This window comes from Carcharodon carcharias, chromosome 6 (assembly GCF_017639515.1).
Source record: "Carcharodon carcharias isolate sCarCar2 chromosome 6, sCarCar2.pri, whole genome shotgun sequence".
NCBI lineage: Eukaryota > Metazoa > Chordata > Chondrichthyes > Lamniformes > Lamnidae > Carcharodon > Carcharodon carcharias.
Genome location: NC_054472.1, coordinates 85,311,381 through 85,337,126, shown reverse-complemented (window position 1 = coordinate 85,337,126; position 25,746 = coordinate 85,311,381). Strand labels below are relative to the sequence as shown.

Sequence of the window (25,746 nt, the reverse complement as noted above, 5' to 3'; positions counted from 1 at the left end):
TTCTGTATTGTAAACGTATCTGATTCTATATTGAACTGCAAATAATTTATGAACAGATGCAACAGTATTTTTCCTCAAATGTTAGCCTAAAATGGGTCAGAATGACTATTCGTACAGACATTATATGAGCCCAATTCTAACCCATTCAAAATCCATTCATGTGCGCAGAATTAAAATCTAAATGATTTCATTAGTTGAAGATCAGCAGGGCTTTGGAAAATTGACACTGTTTATTCCTGCAAGGTCATGAGTAAGTAACAGGAATAGGAGTGAGCCTTTCAACCCCAGGAGCCTGTTACATTATTCATGGCTGATATGTATCTCAATTTTATTTACCCACTTTGGTTCCATATTCCTTAATACCCTTACCCAACAAAATCAATCAATCTAAGTTTTGACATTTTCAATTGACCTATCCTTAGCAGCTTTTTGGAGAGTTCCAGATTTCTACTATCTTTTGTGTGAAGAAGTGCTTGCTGACATCATCCCTGAATGACATAGCTCTAATTCAAAGGTTATGGCCTTTCAAGTTTACACACAATCTTGTTCCTTCCCACAACAAATTCAAGCATCCATGGATAACCTTATTTCAGTTTAATCTGGACTAGAGGACAAATGGAAAACAGAAGTTCACTTAAGTGTAATACTACTTTGTCTACAGCTGTTCCTTTTTACATGACCTGATTGGGGATACTATCCTTAACATTAAAAGAAATGGCTGTTCCTTGTGACTAGTTTTTGTAACTGCTAGGCAAATTCATTGTCAGTGTTTGCTAATTTAATTCAAAAACAGACATTACTCCAGAATTTAGCCAAGCATGGTAAAGCACTTTAATATTATGTCTTCCATTTTCAATTAATTTGAATGTTTATTCATCTGTATTACTTCACATTTTACTGGATTTCTGGCTTACTAATAGACTAGTTGTAAGTCCACCAACTGATTGTCCACCTGTCTGTCTGCCCACCCACAAGACCATCCACTTGTCAGATTACTATGTTTGACTGATCATCTACTTGTCTGCCTGGTTTCCTGTGTTTCTGATTGTTGACCTGCCTACTTAACTGACTGAATATGTGACTACCTGCCAGACATTAGGATTGTGTAGTTACATAGTACAGGTTCCTTACTATAACATTTTTTTGGTGATAAATAAAATAGGGTTAATTCAAGGCCTTGTAAATGTAAATGCTGGATCCTGTACTGAGTTGTGTGCTCTTCTAACTGATTGATCATAAAAAAAATTGTGAAATATGTAACGAATGGACGTTCCAAAGGACAAAAGTGCAAAAGTAAAGGATGCTCCAAGGACAAGCTGCTGTACTTATATAAATTCAGAGTTCATTTTGTGTAGTGAATCTTCTCCTATTAGAATGACAGATGACTGTAAAAAGTCGCTGATTCAGTGATAGTATTTGAAGTGACTTTGAAACTAATACAGAATGCAAATCATTACACTCTTAGGAAGAGAAGCAAGACTTGGGTGTATGTTAATTTTTTCCAGATATCACTGCATTTTCTAATTAGATACTGCCTGTCCTTCAATTCCAAAACTGTCCCACAGCATCTTATTCATGTCCTGATTGTTTTTGTACTCCATCTTATTCAATGCATGGAAGTATCATTTAGAATACTGCCCTTTGCGCATACAATATGGCAGATAGCATGACATTCTTCTCTTGCTAATCCCACCAAGTACCGCAGTATGTCATTTCTAATCTGGCATTTAAGAAACTATAGTTTTCATCAGTAGTTGGGAGTCAGTAGCGTCCATCGGAGAACTCTGTTGAAGCGGAGTTGGGGGTAGACAACACAAGCCCCCCTTTTATGGCACTAGCTGCCATATGGCAAATTTAAATGTCCAATCTGAACGTTTGTGAATGGATGAGTAAATAGGTGAGTGGTGGGGTGGGTAGGTAGGTAGGTGGGTAAATGGGTAAGGTTGGCAGGTGGGTAAGATGGTAATGTGAGTAAGATGAGTATGTGGGTAAGTGGAAAATGTGGGTAAGTGGGTAGGTGGGTAAGTGGGTAAAGAGAAGAAGCTAGCTGTTTGATAAGTGTCTGGTAAGTGGGTAAGTCTATTCTATTCCTATGGTTATGAATAATACTGGAATTTGTGGTAAGATTTGTAAAATACATAAAAGAAAATAAACAATTGAATAAAATAATTAAGTAATTACTTAAAGCACATAAAGGTGACAGGAAAGGTGATGTGTCATGGCTGCAGCATGTGGGCGCTCCTGGATGCCAGTGCAATCCAGGCAAACACGTCTGCAGTAAGTGTCTGCGCCTTGAGGAGCTTCGGCTCATGGTCATTGAACTGGAGGCTAAGCTGCAGATGCTGTATTATATCAGGGAGGGGGAGACTTACCCGGACGCTTTGTACCAGGAGTTAGGCATACCCCTTAGGATAGGATCTTCTGATTTTGAAGGTGGCCAGGGAAAGGAGGCTGTGACTATAAGTGAGGCAGGTAGGGGGTCCCAGAGGCCAGGAGTGCAGAAGTGTCAACTTCTACAATTGTCCAACAGGTTTTAGGTTCTCTCAGCTTGTTTGGATGGGAGTGGGGCTGCAGGTTGGATGAGCTGACTGACCAAGGCACTGTGGTACGGGAAGCCATTCAAGTGGGAGGAGCAAAAAGGAATGTAGTAGTAGTAGTAGGGGACAGTATAGTGAGGAGGATTGACATTGTTTTCTGTAACAAAGAGCGAGTATCCAGATGGCTTTGTTGCCTGCACGGTGCCAGGGTTCAGGACATTTGCTGAGGCTGGAGAGGAACTTACAGTGGGAGGGCGGGGATCCAGTTGTTGTGATCCATGTAGGTAACAATGACATAGACAGGACAAGGAAGGAGGTTTTACATAGGCAGTATGAGGAGCGAGGCACCAAATTAAGAAGCAGAACCTCAAATGTAATAATCTCTGGATTATTACCTGAGCCACTTGCAAATTGGCATCGGGCAAATAAGATTAGAGAAATAAATGCGTGGCTCAAAAATTGGTGTGGGCGAAGTGAGTTCCAGTTTGTGGGGCATTAACACCAGAATTGGGGAAAATGGAGGTTGTACCGTTAGAACAGTCTACACCTGAACCATGCTGGGGCTGGTGTTCTAGTGAGCTGTGTAACTAGGGAAGTGGAGAGGGCTTTAAATTTAATAAAGAGGGCAAGGTATCAAATTTGGGACGATGTGGTAAACAAAAGGGTAGAGATAAGGCAAAAGAGACAGGTATTAATATGAGAAATAATAAACAGAATGTGACAGAAAGGGACAGAGAGCACAAATCTAATAGTAAATCCGCAGATAAGGCCAGATATTACAAAAATAATAAAATGACAAGATTAAATGCTTTGTAAATGCATGTAGCATTCAAAACAAAGCAGATGAGATGATAACGTAAATAGAAACAAGTAAGTATGATCTGATAGCCATTACAGAAATATGGCTGTGGGAAGACATAGATTGGGACCTGAATGTTGAAGGGAATGTGACATTTAGAAAGGACAGGAAATTAGGAAAAGGTGGAGGAATGTTTCTGTTAATTAATGATGGTATTAGCACATTAAAGAGGGATGTAGAAGCAGTTTGAGTTGAGATGAAAAACAATAAAGGCAAAAATTCACTTATGGGAGTGATCTACAGGCTCCCTAATTGTAACTACACGGTGGCACAGAGTATAAAGGAAGGGATAATGGGAGCTTGTCAGAAAGGTACAGTGATAATCATGGGGGATTTTAATCTAAAAAAACTGGGCAAAGGGAGCCTAGTTCATAGAATGCTTTTGGGATAGTTTCTTGGAACAGCACATTCTGGAGCCAACCAGAAAGCAGGCGTACTGTGCAAGGAGATAGGATTAATTGATAACCTCGTGGTGGGAGCACCCCTCGGTAGCAGTGATCATAATATGATTGAATTTTACATTCAGTTTGAGGGAGAGAAGGGTGGGTCCAAGAATATTATTTTAAACTTAAATAAGGGCAATTATGAGGGCATGAAAGCAGAGCTAACTAGAGTGAACTGGCAAATGAGGTTAGGGGATAGGGCCATAGAGATGCAGTGGCAGATTTTTAAAGGGATAATTCAGAATACACAGAGTGGATACATTCCAATGAGAAAGAAAACTTCCAAGGGGGGAACCCACCATCCATGGTTAACTGAAAGAGTTAAAGACAGTATCAAACTTAAAGAAAAAGCATATAATTGCGCAAAGATGGGTGGAAGGTCAGAAGATTGGACAAAATATAAAAAAACAGCAAAGAATGACATAAAGATTTATAAGGGGGAAAAAATTAAAGTATAAGAGGAAGCTAACTTGAGATATAAAGACAGATACTAAGAATTCCTTTCGATATTTAAATAAGAAAAGAGTTAACAAAGGGAGCGTTGGTACTATAGAAAGTGAGTCTGGGGAATTAGTAATGGAAAGTAAGGAAATGGTCGATGAATTGAACAGATTTCTCTAAGGAGGAAACAAGTAGCATCCCAGAAATAGCTGTAAATCAGGAACTGGAAGGAAGGGAGGAACTCAGGAAAATTACAATCACCAGGGAAGTGGTATTGAGCAAATTGTTGGAGCTGCAGGCTGACAAATCTCCAGATCCTGATTGACTTCATCTTCGCGTCTTGAAAGAAGTGACTGGTGAAATAGTTGATGTGTTGATTTTAATTTTCCAAAGTTCCCTAGATTTGAGGAATGTTTCATTAGATTGGAAAATAGTAATTCAAAAAGGGAGAGAGACAGAAAGCAGGAAACAGCAGGCCAGTTAGCTTAACATCTGTCATAGGGGAAATGCTAGAAACTATTATTAAAGATGTTATAGAAGGGCACTTAGAAAAGTTTAAAGCAATCTGGCAAAGTCAGCATGGTTTTGTGAAATTTATTGGCGTTCTTTGAAGGAGTCATGTGTACTGTGGGTAAACGGGAACCAGTGGATCTACTGTGCTTAAACTTCCAGAAGTCATTTGATAAAGTGCCACATTAAAGGTTATTGCAGAAAATAAAACCTTATAGAGTAGGGGCTAATATAGAAGATTGGCTAGCTAACAGGAAACAGAGGATAGCCATAAATGGGTCTTTTTCTGGTTGGCAGGATGTGACAAGTGATGTGCCACAGGGATCAGTGCTGGGGCCTAAATTTTTTATAATTTATATAAATGACTTGGATGAAGGGACAGATGGTAAGGTCGCTAAATTTGCTGACGACACAAAGACAGGTAGGAAAGTAAGTTGTGAGGAGGCTACAAAGTGACATAGATAGGGTGAATCAGTGGGCGAAGACCTGACAAGTGGAGTATAATGTGGGAAAATATGAAATTGTCCATTTTGGCAGTAAAACTAAAAAAGGAAGCATATTATCTAAATGTTGAGAGATTGCAGAGCTCTGAGATGCAAAGGGATCTGGATGTCATAATGCATGAATCATAAAAAAGTTAGCATGCAGGTACAGCAAGTAATTAGGAAAACTAATAGAAGGTTATTGTTTATTGTGCAAGGAATTGAACATGAAAATAGGGAAGTTATGCTTCACTTATATAGGGCACTGGTGAGACCACATCTGCTGTACTGTGTACTGTATTGGTCTCCTTATTTAAAGAAGGATGTAAATGCATGAGAAGCAATTCAGAGAAGGTATACTAGATTAATATCTGGAATGGGCAGGTTGTCTTATGAGAAAAGGTTGGTAGGCTAGGCTTGTATCCACTGGAGTTTAAAAGAGTAAGAGGTGACTTGATCGAAACCTTTAAGATCCTGAGGGGTCTTGACAGAATGGATGTGAAGTGGATGTTTCTTCTTGTGGGAGAATCTAGAACTAGGGGTCATGGTTTAAAAATAAGGGGTCGCTCATTTAAGATAGAGATGAGGAGAAATATTTTCTCTTGGAGGGTTGTGAGTCATGGGAACTCTCTTCCTTGAAAGTCAGTGGAAGCAGGGTCTTTGAATATTTTTAAGGCAGAGCTAGAGAGATTCTTGATTAACAAGGGGTGAAAGGCTATCAGGGGTAGGCAGGGGGTTACAGTCAGATCAGCCATGATCTTATTGAATGGCAGAGCAAGCTTGAAGGGTTGAGTAGCCTACTCCTGCTCCTAATTCGTATGTTCGTGTGTATGTTCTTGAGCATTGCTGTCAGAAACCCAAGAAAAGAATCCTAAAGGTATTAAATGTCTGACTTTTAGAGAGGCATGGAGCATTAAATGTTTTCCATTTTTGTTTGATTTTTCTTCCCTGATCATTTGGAGGCACTGACTCATGTCAGGGCACAGTGTCATGGACACCAGCATCCTCCAGTACATTAACCAAATGCCATTATTTGTGTATGTGATTCTTTATTGTGAGCATTGGCAGACTTTTTGACCAAAGCTGGAATTTCCCAAGTTCATTCCTGTCTTAACAAACATTCACACATAGATGCTTCCTAGTATGGGTAAATGGATAGCTATCAGGAATGGGAACTCTGGCTGACTTACTGCAGCCCCAATGTTGAAGCACGAAATGTCAGTTTCACTGAGTGGGACCTGAACATAAGTCCACCAGTACCAATGCTTGAGACCAGCAATTGGAGCATTGTCATTTAGAGGGCTTTTGTGCTCTGGCTGAAATCGACTAGTTTGAACAGCACAGTTTAAAATGTTCTGGTCTGTGTGCCACTGTGCTCTAGTGAACATGCATTTAGTCTACTCTCAGCTTTAAGGGAACCATTCCTTCTCTGGTATAAAAATGGGTGCAACATTGCTGAACCCATTAACAAGTGGTCATTATAATTGTTGTGTATTGCACTGAGTGAGACTAACATGCTTAGCTGCAGGCAGCCATTATTGAATTAACTTTACTTATGCCTTCCCAACAGAGTGAGTGACATAACAAACTGCTCAGATCTTGCAAAATACTACACTCCGTCCCCACTTCAAATAAAACTTATACCACTAAAATGTAAAATAGTACATGGACAGAAGTTCCCAGAATACAATATGACTAAACCAACATCAGCAAAAACTGAAAAATTAACAGTTTGGGTTGCATACTTGTTTTTACTGTAATCACAACTAAAACACATATGAACAATTCTGACTGAGGAATTTACATGTAAAAATATTTTTTTTCCTAACACAGAATGTGTTTAACAAAAATATCATTTGTTCAGAAGTAATAAGAAGAACATTTTTTTTTCTTCTTCCTTCCAACCTATCTGACTTTATTTTTCTGACTGCGTATCTCCTTCCATTTCCATAAGCTTGCCTCTGCTCTCTCAGCATCTCTGACTGTGTCAGATCTGAACTTTGACTTTGACTATCAACTCCATTTAATGGTTGGGACTGTGAGATTGATTGATTTGTCTTAATCAAAGACCCTGGCTCACTTCGCTCTCCCGGTGAATTCTGTAATACCAGCAAATGTTCAATTTCTTTACAACTTACACTTTCTGGCTTTCACTTAGGGCTGGAGGAGGAATTTAATTGATCAGAGATTTCTCCAGCTCTCCCTTTATCAGATTTCGTCTTTCAGGCAAATTATCTACATGACACTGATGGAGTTTCTCTCCAGAGTTCATTAGATATGTGAATACACCTAGTCTCATTACAACAACGCCAATCACATACTGCTCCTTATCACCTTGGTGATTTTTCAGCATAACTTTCTAACCAGCACTAACTTTTCTAAGTTTCATGCCTCATGTATCATGACTCATCTTCACTTTTTCTTGCTTTTCTCGTACTTTGCTATTGATGTCAGTCTTAAGTAAACTAAACATTGTCCCAGGAACACTAACTTGCAAGGTGAGCAGCCTATTGGCAACTGTGGGGTTATTCTGTAAGAGAACAAAAACTTGCCTAGCCAATGCAAAGAGAAACATGAAATTACTGCCTAGCTTGTCACCTAACAAATACTTCTGCAAAGACCTCTTCACAAACCTGTACACTTCGTTCTATAGTACCATTTGATGCTTGGTGATATGGTGGTACTAGAGTGTGTTTGACTTCATTCTTACTCAGAAATATTTAAACTCTCCTGACCTAAACTATGGACTATTATCTGATACCAATACTTCTAACAACCCATATGTTTCAAACAAGTTTCTCAAAACCACAATAAATTTTTGGCACTTAGGTATTGGGCATAGACTCAACATTTATCGACTTGCCATAGCTATTGGCCAAAGCAAGGTGCCCTTTCCCTTCTACTTCAAACAAATTAACATGTAGTCGTTCCCATGGTTTTCTTGTGTTTGTCCATGGAATGAAAGGAACCTTGGTCGAATCATTTCTCATTCTGAGACGCACTTTATAACTTTTCACCAACTCCTCAATATTTCTGTCCACCTTTAGATACAAAAAATTGCTTCTTGCTACTGCTTTCATGTGTTTTATCTTTGTGTGCTCTTGATGGAGTTCCTCTAACAATTTCCGTCTAAACTTTGGCTGAATAATGACTCTTAAACCCTTGATGTACATTAAGCCTTGATCTACATTTGGTTTACTTATACGTGTGAAACACTCCTGCAATTTCTCAGCATCACGCTCTTTAGGCCGGTCATTAACTGAACACTTTACTGAGCACCACAAATTTGTGAGTTTTTCACTAATTTCTCTGGTAGACACTGGCATGTCAGTTGTGTATGTAAAGTAATTCTCAGTGGCCAGAAAAGAATCAGTCTTCACTAGGAAATTTCGAAAGAACGTCTGCATTTACATGATCTTCTGACTTACGGTATTTAATATCGCACTGATGGTCTATCAACATCAACGCCCATCTCTGAAGCCATGCTGCCGCTAGGGATGATACTCTCTTCTTTGGACCAAATATGATCATAAGGGCTTGGTGGTCAGCTAACAAAGTGAACTTCCTTCCATACAAGTATTTGTGTAATTTAATAACACCATATAGGATCGTTAATGCCTCCTTCTCAACTTGAGTTATTTTGTTGTGACATCTTTAAAATACATGAAGCATGTGCTACAGCTTCTCCAAATGTCTTCCATTATGTGAGATGACATCACACCTAACCCCTGGAATGAGGCATTGTGTACTAAAACCAGTTGTTTCTTAGGATCAGAGTGAGTCAAAAAGCATCACAAGTCAATACTTCCTTCACTTAGAAAGCTTTCTGACACTCCAGAGACCACTCCCAAACTCTTCCCTCTTTGAGCAGTGATACAGTGGAATGAATGTATTAGCTAAGTCAGGGATGAACTTCATCATCTATTTGGTGAACCAGATATACTATGAAGCAACAGTTGCACTTTTTAGCTTTGATACCATATTCCTGAAATCTATCTAGGACATCATTCAGCTTTACAATGTGCTCTTTCTCTGTCATACTGCTAATTAGAATGTCATCTAAGAATCACTGAATTGTTGCAGTGCAGGAGGAGGTCATTCGGCCCATCGTTTCTGCACCAGCTCTCCGAATGAGCATTATGACTCAGTGCCATTCCTTGATCTTTTCCCCGTAACCCTGCACATTGTTTCTATTTAAATAATTATCTAATGCCCTCTTGAATGCCTCAATTGAACCTGCCTCCACAACACCCAGACCCGAACAATCCGCTGTGTGAAAAAGTTGTTTCTCACATTGCATTTGCTTCTTTTGCAAATCATTTTAAATCTGTGCCCTCTCACTCTTGATCCTTTTATGAGTGGGAATAGTTTCTCCCTATCTACTCTGTCCAGCCCCCTCATGATTTTGAACATCTCTATCAAATCTCTTGTTAGCCTTCTCCAGAAGAGTATACTCCTTTCATCCTACTTAGTACCTGATCAATGACACAATACAGAAGCAATAGACATCCCTTTCATACTGATACCATCATGTGTGTGTATGAATGGTAAGCAATTCCTTGTTCTTGTCAGTTGAGAATACGTTTGACAAATCTCTTTTACTGAACCCCTTTCCATTGGCTAAATTAGAAAACAAATCTTCACAGGTAGGCAGTGGTTAAGTATCATTCTTGATCACTTTTATTTAACGTTTGCTTATAAACTCCACAAATCCGAATGGAACTGTCTGCTTTTTGAACTACCATAATCGGTGCAACCCAAACACCGCTCTTCACCTTCTTAATTGCCTCTGTTCTTTCTTATCTTTTCAGCTCTTAACTTACTACTTCCAATGGAGCATACCCTGGCCTAACCTTGTAAAATGTCAGCTGTACATAGTCCTTTATCTTATCTTTGGCCTTGTGTTGCCGAATTTGATCATTTGGTTCTCTTTGCTCGAAGATCACTTTGTGCTCTCTTAGCACTTTCTCAATGTCAGCTGTATTCTTACTGATCCCTACTGTAAATAACTCAGCTCAGTCTAACCATATTTTCTTAAGCCAATTCCTTCCCATCAGGAAGACCTTGTTTTCTCCACCTGCTACCAATGGCAAGTCATAGGATGTATCATCACATTCCATCCTAACACTAAATTGACCGAGTGCTGGAACACTGTGGGTCAAATGACCAACTTCTGTGCTGTAACATTTCGGTCATTCTGTGATTCAATTGTAGTCGTGCCAGAATAAGAGTCCAGATCTTATTAATTTCAGAATAGACTCATACTGGGATCTTGCAGGCAACATTGGCTGGACACCACTTCGAAAGCATCTGGCCTCAGCATGGTGAGGAACACATGTACTTTATCCTCATTTCCTATTCTATTTGCTTTCAGATAAATGTGTAACCTTTTTGTAATTACACCAGTCCTCTTTGTTAGGGCTGAATTTCCCCCATTGTCTCCAAATATGCCTCCAGTGCAATTTTTCAAATATGTACCATGCAGAGTCACCACGTAGCTGAATATGATGTGCACATAAGCAACATTTCAAATTACTCAAACAGCATCAAAATCAACTTTAGAAGTTCCAAAAATATGACATAACATTCTTCAGTCTCAAAAGAAATGTAAAAATGAATTCTACTCTAGTCTTGTCACCACCTTTCTGTTATATTTTGCACTAATAGAGGGAACTGGTTAGCTCAGTTGACTGGACGGCTAGCATATGGATTGTATTAATGTCAATAGCCTGGGGTTCAATCCTCCAGCTGCGGTAGATTCAGGGCTTGCCTCTGTGCCATACCCCTAGTAACAAAATCATGGCATTTTGCCATGGTTCAGCAAATAATTTCCAAGGACCTGCCTTTGGGCAGAGAACTCAGGAAGGAAGGAAGGAAGACCAAATCATTCCATTATCGAGCTAACTTTATTTACACCTCCCAATAGAGAGGGCAACAGAGAGGGCAATATAACCAAATGTTCAGATCTTACATAGGACTTAGGAGCAGGAAAAGGCCATTCAGCCCTTTGAGCCTGCTCTCCCATTCACTAAGATCATGGCTGATCTGGTTGTGGTCCCTACTTCACTTTCCTGTCTGCCTCCCGTAACCACTGACGCCCTCTGTCTAAAATAATTAAGATAATCCCCTAGACTGAATTCTGTACTCACCAAGCATTCACATGTTCTTTCCAGCAGAATCAGTAAATAGCAATCTGCAGTGTGATAGCATATCATTGTTATGCACGTATTAGGGACAAAAAAAATCCTTTCAGCTCATGGAAAGCTGAAAACAAGCCTATGAGGACGTTTCTTATTTCACTGCATTCTTCACGTTTGCACAAAAGCCTCCCATGGAGGTGTTTAACCATAATTGGGAACTGTTCCTTTGCTGTATCATGTCCAAAAATAAATATTTGCTGAAAGAGACAATGCAGTACATGTTATTAATTATCATAAACTTCAGAAAGACAGGACAATATAGGGTTTCTAATGTGTAAAATGCCTAAAGCACTAATTGCTTTTTGAATTAGTTCCCTTGATTGAGAGATACCCAGGGGCTGAGGTTTGGGGAAGGAACATTCTGCTTTAATTTTCAGTGCATGCTTAGTAATAATAAACAGTATTAATACATATCTCATCATTTGCCTGTGACAGAAGCTGAGGAATGAGGCAGCGTGGGCAGCAGACTCATTGGCTAGACCATATACTACACATTCAGTAATTTCCTTTAATTAGGTGACTTGATGTTGTTTCCGAGTAATATAAAATCTGGAAATTATGCACAATTATTTGAAAGAGGTAGCTTACCTGTACTCCCAAAAAAGTTAAGGTCCTTCATCAGTTTGCATTCTGCTCTGTTATTATTTGAATTTGGTGAGTTTTTGTGCTCCTCAGTAAAGGTTTCTTCTGGGTGGGAAATTTAGCATTTCCCATTTTTGACATTCTGGACGGAATTTCCCCTTAGTAGCAAGTTGGGCATGCCTTCAACCAACCACTATGGCCCTGCTGTAACCCCCAACCCATTTTGCTGGATCTGGGATCATTTGTTATGAAGGGTAAGAACCTCCTACAAGCTGCAAAATCTTGGAAGTGCTGAGACCGGGGCTGAAAAAAGAATGTGCATTGGACTGATGTGGAAGAAGAAGGGGCCACTACTCGGCCTTCTCCCTCCATCCTGCAATTTAGGTTGCTTAATACCACTGCATGAGGGACTACCACCACCTTGGGTGATGGAGACAGCAGAGGTAAACTCCTTCCTGCTATCATTTATGAGTAAAGGGTGGGATAGCAGAGGGAAATCCAGCCTCCAGTGTGAGCATGAGGCACTCCCAAAACTGGTGTACCACAGTTAAATGCAGAATAAAAATTACTTGCTCTTCAACAACAACCTCAGAAGAACACTTCGCACTTTGCCAATGTAACATTTTCCTGTGGTATCACTAGGTGAAACTGCCAATTTTGCACTTGTCAGAGATACTTTTTGTGCTGTGTGTCAGGCCTGCAAAATCGCCATGTAGGAAAATAGTTTAAATAAATCTAGTATGTGTTATAAAGTAGCTGTGGGAGTCACTGGGCTTGTAATAAATAGTGGTAGACAGTCTAGGAAGGGAAGTGTCAAATATAGACCATGTGAAGGTGAGAGAGGGGTGGAAATTGGAAGCAAAATTGATTAATTTTTCCAGTTCCAGATGACAGCAGGAAGCGGCACTGGTACAATCGTTGATGCACTGGAAAAATGTACTGGGAGTGGGCCTGAGTAGGACTGGAACAAGGAATGCTCCACATAGCCCACAAAATCTGGCATAACTAGGGCCTGTGCAGGTACCCATAGCCACACCTTTTATTTGGAGGAAGTGAGACAAGTTAAAGGAGAAATTGTTCAATGAGAGAACAAGGTCATCCAGGCAGAGGAGGGTGGTGGTGGATGGGGATTGTTCAGGCTTCTGTTTAAGGAAGAAGCAGAGAGCCCTCAGACCATCCTTGGAGAATGGAGGTCTTCACTGAACAATTTTCTCCTTTAACTTGTCTCACTTCCTCCAAATAAAAGGTGTGGCAATGGGTACCCTCATGGGCCCCAGTTATGATAGTCTTTTTGTAGGGTATGTGGAACATTCCTTGTTCCAGTCCTACCCAGGCCTGCTCCCACAACTCTTTTTCCAGTACATAGATGATTGTACTGGTGCAGCTTCATGCTCTCATCTGGAACGGGAAAAATTCAGCAATTTTGCTTCCAATTTCCACCCCTCTCTTGCCTTCACGTGGTCCATCTCCGACACTCCCCTTTCTTGACCTCTGTCTTTATTTCTGGTGATAACAATATTCATTACAAACCCACCGACTCCCATCGCTGCCTCGACTACACTTCCTCACACCCTGCTTCTATCATTACCACTTCCTTTGTTTTCCATGACATCTTTGTCATTTAATCTCTCCTGCCCTCTAACATATTTGCTCCACCTGCCCCTCCCCCCATTTTTCAACAGCATAAAAAAAATCATATTTTTACCTCTGCCCACCTCCGAAGAAGAGCCATATTGGACTCGAAACGTTACCTTTGTTTCTCTCTCCCCCGATTGCGTCACCTGCTGAGCTTTTCCAGCACTTTTTGTTTTTATTTTGGATTTTCAGCATCCACAGTATTTTGCTTTTAGTTTTCAATGAATGAGTTGGATTGCTTGTGATTTATTTTTTCCCTGTAATTAAAATATGGTAATTGTAAAGGGACAAAAACAAATTACATTTACACAGCACCTTAAATAGAGAAAATATCCCTCAGGTGCTTCAACAAAAAGAATTGTTTCCAAGCCAAAGAAACAGAAGTTAGGAAGGTAAGAAAAGCTTGGTCAAAATGGAGGGGTTTAAAGGAAGAGAAGGATGTTGTGAGGCAGGAATGTTTGGGAGGGAATTCCAGAGCTTAGGGTCTAGATGGCTGCTGGCATAGCCCCGAATGTGATGTGAAACAAGGGGAATGCAAAAGACTAGAACTGGTAGAATCTAGAGTTCTTAAAGGTTTGCGAGGTTGAGAAGGTTACTGAGATAGGGAGGAAAGGACATGAATGGATTTAAGCATGAGGATGAGGAATCTAAATAGGGGACATTGGGACATGCAGATCAACAAGCTCAGTGGCGATGGGTAAAGGGTGCAATAAAAATGAGATGAAATCGGACTATGTAGATGATATTAGCATGAAAACACTATTTATAACAAAGATATTAACTCACTTAATTTGAATGTGTCAAACAATTCCATCACAATACATAGTACAGCATGATTTCAACATAGAAAATTGATCAGCTTTCCCTCCTTTGATTTTTATGAGACTTACAATTTAGTAAATATGCTCAACTATTTTCTTTATGTAGGAAATGTAATGAAATTCCAGCAATGTAGAGCTATGATAATTGTCAATTTTGGAGCAATGAGCTGAGCTTTGGTTGGATATGGCAGTTTCAGATTGCCACTCTGAGCATTAATGATAGAATTATGTAGCAGTGAAACTTCTTCATTCCTTTCTAGCCTGACATTGCACAATGCAGCCCTCAAGGAAATGGAGAGTTGTATTTTTCACAGTATCAGTAAGGATTTCATAAATCTTCCATATGTTATTTCTCTATTCTCAGTAAAGTAATGCAAGGCATTAAAGGATGTTTTCTTTTCTGTGTTTAATATATTTACTTTACAGATATTATTGTTAAATCTTGCTGTAGTTTGTAATAGAGTGCATGCTATAATAGGTTAGTCCAATAATGTGTGTAAATTGCCATTCAGTGGCACTTGATAATTAGAACAAATTGTGCCATTTGAATTCTGAACTCAGGTCATTACATGAAAGGAAAAATGGCTACACTGGAAAGATGGTGTTGTGGTGGCAATGTTACTGAACTGGTAATCCAGAGGTCTAGTCTAATGCTCTGGGGACAAGAGTTCAAATCCCACCACAACAGCTGGTTGAATTTAAATGCAAATAGTTTTTAAAAACTGGAATTGAAACCTAGCTTCTGTAATGATGACCATGAAACTACCAGTTATGCCTGTCTCTGTATGGGGTGTGTGGAACATTCCATGTTCCAGTCCTACTCAAGCACCCGCTCACAACTCATTTTTCAGCACATTGATGACTGTTTCAGTGCTGCTTCATGCTCTCGTCTGGACCTGGAAAAATTTATCAATTTTGTTTCCAATTTCCACCCCTCCATCACTTTCACAAGGTCCATCTCCGACACTTCCCTTACCTTCCTTGACCTCTCTGTCTCAATTTCAGGTGATAGACCATCCACCAATATTCATTACAAGCCCACCGACTCCCACAGCTACCTTGGCTACAGCTCCTCACACCCTGCTTCCTGTAAGGACTCCATCCCATTCTCTCAGTTCCTTCACCTCCGTCGCATCTGTTCCGATGATGCCACTTTCCAAAACAGTGCTTCTGACATGTCTTCCTTCTTCCTTAACTGAGGTTTCCTACCCACAGTGGTTGACCGGGCCTCAACTGTGACTGACCCACCTCCCGCGCCTCTGCCCTCTCACCTTCCTCTCCCTCCCAGAACCATGATAGGATCCCCCTTGTTCTCGCTTTTCAGCCCACAGCCTTCACATTCAAAGGATCATCCTCCGCCATTTCCGCCAACTCCAGTATGATGCCACCACCAAACACATCTTCCCTTCATACCCCCTGTCAGCATGCTGTAGGGACCATTCCCTCCAGGACACCCTGGTCCACTCCTCCATCACCCCCAACACCTCAACCCCCTCCCATGGCACTTTTCCATGCAATCACAGAAGGTGCAACACCTGCCCCTTTACTTCACCCCTCCTTACTGTCCAAGGGCCCAAACACGCCTTTCAAGTGAAGCAGTGTTTCACGTGCACATCCCTCAATTTGGTCTACTGCATTCGCTGTTCCCAATGCAGTTTCCTCTACATTGGAGAAACCAAACATAGATGGGGTGACAGCTTTGCGGAACACCTTCAGTCTGTTCACAAGTGTAACCCACACCTTCCTGTCCGTCCATACGTCCGTCCTTGGCCTGCTGCAATGTTTCAGTGGAGCTCAACGCAAACTGGAGGAATAACACCTCATCTTCCAATTCGGGACTTTACAGCCTTCCGGACTTAACATTGAGTTCGACAACTTCAGACCATGAACTTCCATCCTCGCCCCTTTTTGATCCCCGTTTTTCAATATTAATTTATATTTTTACATTTTAATTTTTTTCCCACTTATTTTTATTATTATTTTTAAATTTTATTTCCATTGTTATTCATTGTTTTATCCCCAGCTTTTAGCATATTTTTGATTTTTTTTTCCCGCCACCATCCCCTCCTCCTACCCCACCCCCAAAAGAGCCATCTGTCACTTGCCCATGTTGTTCTTTCCAGAGTGCTTACCCTGGTCCGGCTATTATCACATTCTGCTTTCTATTCTTAATGTCACCATTAGCACCTCCTTTAGCCAGTACCACCACCATTAACACCCCTTTGACCTTTTGTTTATGACATCTTTTGCAATCTCTCCTTTGCCTCCATCTATCACTGGCCTTCTATCCAGCTTCACCTGTTCCATCCCCCTTAAACAGTATATATTTCACACATTTCTACTTCCCATTAGCTCTGAAGAAGAGTCATATGGACTTGAAACGTGAGCTCTGTCTTTCTCTCCACAGATGCTGTCAGACCTGCTGAGTTTTTCCAGCATGTTTTGTTTTTGTCTCAGATTTCCAGCATATGCAGTATTTTGCCTTTATCTTATGAAATTATCATTGATCATTGTAAATACCAGCTGGTTCATTAATAGGGAAGGAAACCTGCCATCCTCACCTGATCTGGCCTACATGTGACTCTTAAGTGCTCTCTGAAGTGACCTAGCAAGCCACTCAGTTCAAGGGCAATTAGGGATAGACAACAAATGCCAGCAATGCCTACATCCCATGAAAGAATTGAAAAAAAGTGACTATGGTGATGGAGTACTAATTGGGAGGTCATGGCCAGAATTTTTCGCTCGGTGTTCGGCTGTGCGCCTGACATGCTCGCGCGTAAAATAGTACGTGATGATGTCGAGTGAACGTCCCGACGTCATCGCGCACTCGTGCAATACTTCGGTCGGCAGGCGGGACTCGAAGCCATGCCCGCCAGTTAAGGCCATGCATTTTACGTTGCCTGTGTGATTTCGCCCTTGTCGCACAGGCAAAATGGACAGGTGGGCAGCCAACAATTTCAAAAACTTTATCCAAGTGCAGGATAAAAAGGGTCAGCGGCATTGGCAGTGTGAGTGGTGAGGACTTTTGGCAATAGTTTGCTGCTGGTTGCTTATTGGTATTTGGCAACTTCTTCTCTGTTTGGGGCTTCATTCTTAGCATTTCCAGGCTTCATTTCAGGACTTAATTGGTGTCTGCAAGGACCCCAGAGGATTCAGACTGTGTGGACCCTTCCAGGTGTCAGACAGCTTTCCATTACCCTGATAATTGGGATCGTGGTCTCTGCTGGTGGCACCTCCTCTGAGGAAGAAGAGAAGGGCTGAAGGGAGAGGAGGCCAGGTGTCCCAATGCAACCTCCAGAAGAAGGATCTGTGGAAGGAGAGGTGCAGGCATAAGGAGCACAGGGCCAGCAGGTAGTCCAAGGCAGAAGGGGCCACAGAAGACACCACTATCATGTTGCCAGAGTTTACAGGCAGCGACGCAACTACCTCAATATGTCTGAGATGCAATGCCAAAGGAGGCTTCGCCTCTCAAGGGAGAGCATGACCTCCATTTATTAGACCTGAGATTAGCTCTGACTGTGTGACTGGATACCCCATGCCAGTGGCTCTGAAGGTCACAGTGGCCCTCAACTTCTATGCCCCTGACTTTTTCCAGGGGCCATTGGGGGATCTGTGTGAAGTCTCCCAATCTGCTGTCCACAGTTGCATCAGGCTGGTGACAAAAGCTCTGTAGAGGTGAGTACTTTACCATACGGACGAGGCCAGCCAGGCTGAGCGAGCCAGAGGGTTTGCAGCAATTGTGGGGTTCCCCCGCACCAAGGATGCAACCTACTGCACAAGATGTGGCCATCAAGGTGCCAGAGGGTCAGCTGGGTGCCTTCGTCACGAATGTGCAGATAATGTGTGACCACAGGATACAGACTCTGCAAGTCTGTGCAAGGTACCCTTGACCTTGCAGCTTCTATGATGCATTCATTCTGAGACAAGCCCAGGTGCCGAGGCTCTTCAGTACTCCAGCCCGACTGGACAGTTGGCTGCTGGGTAACAAGGGCTTTCTGTTGAAGAGATGCTCATGATGCCTCTCCACTACCTAAGAACAGAGGCAGCGAAGCATTACAATACGAGTCATGCCTCCTCAAGGACGCTGGTATAGAGGACCATAGTTCTTCTGAAGATGCACTTCCAATGCCTGAACCACTTAGGGGGTACACGACAAGACCTCCCAGAACACATGTCACTGGTAGTGGTTGCGTGCTGCACTCTCCACAATATGGCACTGGCAAGGGTGGACCCACTGGAGGAAGAGGACACAGCTGCACAGGCCACAGATTATGAATCCAGTAATGAGTCAGAAGAGGAGCATGGTGAGGAAAATGCTGAGGGTGTGGAGGCAGACCTCTGTAACCTCCAGGGAGGCAGGGACACCAGGGGCTCCTTGATCCAACACTCCTTCAGCTAGGCTGCCAAACATCTGCTTCCACTTCATGCCGGGGCTGCTGTCTCCATCCCGGATGTCTGAAATGACCCTTTCATTTGCACCCAAAGTCCACTCAATGCCTGTGCAATAAAGTATCCAGCCACTCACATCCAGCATTACATACTGGCATACCCTGCGCCAGAAAGAAAAAGGGTGAAGCATACTCAGGCCATCTGAACCAAAGCAAATTTAATGTTATTGTCACAGTGAATGCATAATGACATTGCCATTACTGGCGTTGATATCCATACCAGCAGACATATAAACCAAATATAAATGAACAGAAAATCACCCGTGACCAGCCTCTCTTATGCTCATGCCTTTAACTTATGTTTCCGAGTGGTACAAGTGGTGCCCCCACCTTCTTGCTGGCACTGGCATTGGAGACAGCCTGTTGACTCTGCTGTCTTGTTGCTTTGATGACCTTGATGGTTGTCCCCTGGCCAGTGGAGCCTGTGCTGGCCCTGCCTGGGAGGGAGCGGTCAGTACCACTGCTGGCATCTCCTCAGTCATCACAGCCTCATCAGATACGACAGTCACTGGCAGAGGGGCAGAGGAGCTGCCGTGAGAGGAGTCTGCTTCGGACCTCCCTGCTCACTGTGGATGGATGGTCACCAAGCTGGGAAACTTGGTGCCCAGACCATCTCCCGCACTGGCATTGACCAGCTGAAGTCAATGCTGATGTGAGGGCTTGCAGGTCACAGCACATCCCAGGAGGACATGATGGGTCTCCTGGAGCCCCCTTTCCATGAGATTCACTATTCTCTCCATGTAGGATCCATGGCGCTCGGCCATGAGGCTCATGGCTTCATCGATAGACCGTGTAGACTCCTCCACCACAGACACCAAGCCAAGCATAGCCTCATGTATCTCCCCCAGATGCTTCCGCACACCCGGCTGCATTTCCTGCAGCTGCTGCGTCGCAGACAACTCCAGAGGCACATCATCAGGCACCGACTGAGCATGTGCCTGATGCCCTGCAGTCCTCCAACTGTTGGCGCCATGGGCACTCTCTGTCTCTGCCAGCTCCTCCAGTGACTGTGAAGTGCCCTCACCGCTGTGCCCTGGGACACTAGCCGATGTTCTAATTCCCACCGAGGTGCTAGTATCTGCACTGGTGCCTGCCTGGCAGAGATGGTGTGACGCTGATGAAACTTCAGGGCCCTCAGGTGTGAGAAGGGGGCCTCTGCTGCTCCTCCTCCCGGCCCTGCTCCGCTGATGCTGAAAGGAAGAACAAGGACATTGGATCAGTTAACGTGGCGACAGTGTCAATGTGTATCCCTATCCTCTAGATCATTATGTGCACATCCTTCCATAAATAACGGTCAAGCCATGTTGCAAACTTCAATCACTGAACATTCAGCGCTGCCAAGGCTGCTGGGAGAACAATGGTGACCTCACTGCTGGGCAAACATACCTGCCCGGGGCACCCCAGCCTCACCAACACTGGTGGACCTGAGTGCATGGCACCTCTCCAAATCTAGAGCCTCCTGCTTGAAGCAGCTGAGAATCGGCAACAGGGCCGACCGGCCGCCAGTCCTCATCCACTCGGCAGCATTATGTGCATTCTTCTCCTGAAAAGGAACGAAGAGCATTGATTAGTGCTAATTGTACCTGGACTCTCTTTATGGACAGCCCATCCCAACCAGAGTCAGACATTGCAGGGCTCAGTGTCTCCTCACCCCGCTGCTGCCGAAAACTCACACATAGATGCTAGGCCTGCCCCCACTCCCCCACCCCCTTGGCCAAATACTGCCTACATCACATTAGGCACCACATGGTCTAACCTTTCCAAAGCAAGGAGGCACAAGCATGTGGAGCACAGAGGACAGCAGATCGGTGCCACGCCACCTTGAAACTCCCCTCCCAGCATGTCATCACCCTGACTTTGACATGTCCTGGAATTCCAGCACTGCACCTAGGTGCAGATCCTCCAGGTTGCCCCCAAAACAGTAATGTGAGTCACAGTGTACCAATGCTGCGAGGGTAGAACCCATCTCTTCACTACCATCTCAGGGTGACCTTGGCCTGGGCAATATCTGCTGGCCCAACTAGCGAAGGACACATACCGTCAATGATTCAATGCAGTCACTACACTCAGACTTGAGAGGTGGTGGGCACCAGGGGGCAAATCCTACCTGCTGGGTTAAGTGACCAATGCCAACATGGTACTCACCTTTCCTGAGCGCAACAGGTCATTGAAGTGCTTGCGGCACTTGATCCAGGTGCGCTGCACCACGGTCGCAGGTTCTCATGATCTCTGCCACCTCCTGTCAGGCATGTTTGGTCATGTGTGGGGGGGTCTCCTCCTCCCGTCCTGGGGTACGAGGACCTCCTACCGTGTTGCCTTGAGGAGGGCAGCAAGGCAATCATTGGAAAATCGAGGTGCACAGTGCCCCCCTGCCCTTCCTTTCTGCCCGGCCTGCTCAGCAGCAGCACTCTGGGGAGCCCTTCCACTGGCCATGTTCACAGCCTTTGACAGGCTGCAATTTTTAAAACAGGCCCCCGGGTCGCCATTGGACCTGGCGGACATTGCAGACCCGCCGTGCCCCACCCCCCCCCCCCCCCCCCCCCACCTTACCCACTGTCCTCGGGAGCCGCAATTCACGCTGGGTGGGCCTTAATTGGCCTGCCCAAGTATAATGGCAGCATGGACCCAATTGCAGGTGGTGATCGGGCTGCACCTGCTCCCGCTTCGCGCACGCGCGCGCGTGCACACACACACACACACACACACACGCACCAGCCAAAAAATTCAGCCCAGTAATTTATGAGCTGCTATCAGGAAAATAACAATGAAAGTTTCTGAACTGTTAGAAAAAGATAACTGCTTCATTTATGTCCTGAAATGTACAGAACAGGCCTTGCTCTATGATAAATAATATGTGTGCAATCATGCAGAAAAAAATTCAAAGGAAACACAAACTGAAATAAATGGTGTATGCGCAGCAACTACATTTTAAAGGGGACATTGGCCTTGTCTCACCTCAGATTAAACCCAACAGTCAGGTGGGAATAGTCTGGGGGCGGCCTGCAACATTTGCTCTGGACACTGAAGTCTATGGCTTCAGATCGCACAAAGCCAAAGAAACCAGTTGATCACCTCTATTATCTTCTCTTAACTGATGACTGTGTTGAACATCACTTAGAAGAAGCAATTAGTGAAAAAAGGGCACAGGAATTTCAGTGTGTACCACTGAGATTGACACAGTAGTGTCAGACCAAATCAACACATGGAAAGAATCTACTTGATCTCCTACACCTCAAAAGATCTGTTGCAGACAAGTGTCTATGATAACATGAACAGAAGTGATCATCAAACAGTCCTTATGATGACAAAGTCTTATTCTTCACCATGAAGGTGTCCGTCATTATGTAATGAAGCATTATCACCATGCTAAGTAAGGACAGATTGAGCAGCCCAAAACATTGTAGGCCATCAACAGCAACAAGATAGCATACCACTACAATTTATGTCTTTATGGCAAAGCACACCCTATATTCTGTGATCACCATCAAACCAGGAGGCCAACCCTATTTCAGTGGAGACGGTAGAAGAACATAGCAGGAACAGCACTTAACAGTACTTAAGAATGAGGTACAAATTCGATAAACATACTACTACAGGACTATTTGTATGTCAATCATTGATCAGTGGTCCCACAATCAAAACAAACCTCTGTAGCTGTACCAGTCAACCAAGCAACCAACAAGGTGAGGTTTCTTGAACAATGACACTTCCAACCATAGCGAGTTCCAGCAAGAGTGCAAGAGGACTGCAGTGGTTCAAGAAGGTGACTCGCCTGCACTTTCTCAAGGGCATTTAGGTATGGGTAACAAATGCTGGCCTAGCCAATGATGTCCATATTCCATGAATCAATAAAAAAATACAAGAGTGAAGTGTTCATGAATGGCTTCAACCAAAAGTACCAAGTGGATGATTTTACTTAGCCTCCCTCTAAGGTCACCACCAGCCTCAATATAAGAGTCCAATCAATTCAGCTCATTGCACGTATTATTACGAAGCAACCGAGTACACTGGAGACAGAGGAGGCTGTGAACCCAAACAACATCCTGGCAATCATGCAGAAAAACCTGTGCACCAGAACCAACCATCCTCCTAGCCAAACTGTACAGCTATTAAACTGGAATCTACTTGGCGAGGTGTAATACAAACCCAACCTGCCCATTGTAGCCTTCTCAGCTTCCTCTCAATTATCAGTAAAGAAATGGAAGGAGTCATCGTTAATACCTTCAAGCGACACCTACTTAACCAACATCATCAATGTTTAGCTCTGGCTCCAGATCTATTTAGTTTCAGACCTCATTGCAGCTTTGATTTAGATAGGAATGTAAGAACTATGTGCAAGAAGAAAGGTAACAGTAGTTGCCTTCTACCTCAAAGCTGTTTTTGACTGAATTATGGTGCCGAGGAGCCCAAGTAAATCTGGTCAGTGGTGGTTAAAGTATAACCCTTCCAATAGCTGGAGTCATAACTGACAGAAAAGGAAATGCCATGCTTGTCACAGCCCCAGAACTGCAGGAATTTTTCAGGGCAGTATCTTTAGCTCATCAACAACAAACAATAACTTGGATTTATATAGCATCCTTAATACAGTAAAATATCCCAGGTGCTTCAAAGGAAAGTTAGGAAACAAAATTTGACATCAAACTATATTAGGTATTAGCACAGGTGACCAAAAGCCTGGAGAATGGCATTGGTTTCAATGAGCTACTTAAATGAAGAGAGATAGAGATGCGAGAAGACTTAGGGAGCAAATTCCAGAGCTTGGGGCCTAGGGAGCTGAAGGCAGGGCCGCAAAAAGCAGTCTACTTGGTCAGCACCCTATCCACTGGCTTAAATACCCACACCCTCCACCGTTGCCATTAGTGTGTACTATCTACAGGATACACTGCAACAATTCACCAAAGCTTCTTTGGCAATATCCCCCAAACCTGAAAACTCCACCACCTGGAAGAGCAAGGACAAGCATTCCCATGGGAACCTCCAAGGCCCCCAACTAGGCATATACCATCCCAACTTGAATATATATTGCCATTCCATCACTGTCACTGGATACAATTCTGGAGCTCTCTACCTAATAGAATTGTAGGACTGCCTTCACCACAAGGACTGCAGTGGCTCAAGAAGGCAGCTCAGCACCACTTTCTCAAGGCAAGTAGGGATGGACAACAAATGCAGAAGAATTGGTAAAATAAATAAAATGTAAGTTAGCAGCATTCATGATCCCAAAAAGAGCATTAGCTCATCAGATATACCACAATAAATCTTATAGCTGGATTTTCATGGAGCTGCGGAGACCCCGGGAAACTTTACGGGAAACTTTAAAAATAGTGGGTGGGACCCAGATTCAGAAGTCCTGCACCAATTTCTGACAGATCCTATTTTTGCTGGATGTGGGGGAAACAGGGTGGGACATGACCCCCACACATAGAAAATCTGAACTCAGAAGGGCCATTTGAATTAAGTGCTGAGTTCAAACAGACCTTGTTTGCACTGGAGCCAGGGCTTTTCCTCACAGTATGAGAGTTACAAATCTTTCGAGAGGTCATAAATGATCCTGAAGGACAAATAAGGTCTGTAGAACTGTCAAGCTGTCAAATTATGTAAATGGAGAGCTCTTTAATAATTGAACAAACAACTGACTACCTGTGTGTGTTGATAAAAACTGTTCTCGCCGTTTCAGTAGCGCTTTGTTGACTTGACCTTACGTGCTATCATTTTAGCATTATTAATGGTTGGCTGCTTTCCATAACCTATTATTATCACAGTGGGAGATTTTAAATTTACAGTTTAACAGTTCGAAAAGGTTATTAAAGAATTAGCTGTCTTTGATGTGGGATTATGAATACAAATGTTTGTTTTTATAAGGATTTAAGTACCTGTGGGGTATTAAGTGTATTTAACGGACTTTCATGAATGGGATTGTTTTTTATATGGTGAACTCTGTAGCAGATATTTAGAACTTTATTTTGTTTCATGTCAGCATGGCTTCTGAGGTCTTTCTGCGGTGGATACTGGGTGAGCTAGCATGGAGGGTGTAAGGGCAAAGGGTGGTGGGTGGGGGACATGGGTTGGCATGGAGGGTATGGAAGGCCATTTGGGCTAGGTGGGCAGCATGGGTTGGCATGTATGGGCATGGGGAGTGGGCAGAATGGCAGGGGGAATGTAAGTGGTGAGGGCTAGAGGGCCTAATATTTAAAAAAAACTGAGACAAAGGTCTGTATTTTAAGTGCTCCCACCAGGCATGTTTTCAGCAGGGGCACATAAAATAGGGTGGTTGCCCACTTCACCCCATTCCCGCCCACCCCCGAGCTCACTCCCATAATATGGGGGATAGGCGGGCGCTGAAATCGGCAGCCTGCCCGCAATATTTAAATAAATAATTAGGGGTCAATTGAGCTTGTTAACAAGCCAGTTGACCCCAGTAATACACCGACAACATCTTCAAATGGTTGGCATGGGCAGTCAGACAGGAGTGGGCAGGCTGCTTTTTTAAAAATAGTTTTCAAACGGCAGGAGGAAAGTGGGGGGGCGAGGATGGTTGCTGTTTTTGGGGGGGGGGTGCCTTTTCTGCTTTGGGGGCAGCCCCCCTCAGATAGAAGCCCCCCTCTTTCTTCCTACCTGTCTGCTCTAAAACACACCACCCTCAGCCCGCTGCCTCCTCCCTCAATTGCCCAAATGCACCCTGCCCAAGAAGATGGCTCATGGCTCCGGAATCCACGGGTCTTCTTCTTGTTCCTGGTTGCAGTCCCAGCAACACCTACTAATGCATTCTTAGCAATGCCAGGGCTGAT

The 25,746-nt window shown here is 43.3% G+C and overlaps 1 protein-coding gene across 3 annotated transcripts in view; it reads left to right on the top strand.

The window, feature by feature from the left end:
- sulf1 (sulfatase 1) overlaps window positions 1-25,746 on the top strand; it is a 421,690-nt gene that overhangs the window by 153,267 nt on the left and 242,677 nt on the right. For 2 of the 3 annotated variants that reach the window (XM_041189450.1, XM_041189448.1), the window contains exon 4: window positions 10,525-10,596. The exons of the other annotated variant lie outside the window; for it this stretch is intronic. The gene's annotated coding sequence lies outside the window, so the exon portion shown is untranslated. The remainder of the gene's footprint in view (window positions 1-10,524; window positions 10,597-25,746) is intronic. 3 annotated transcript variants of the gene reach the window in all.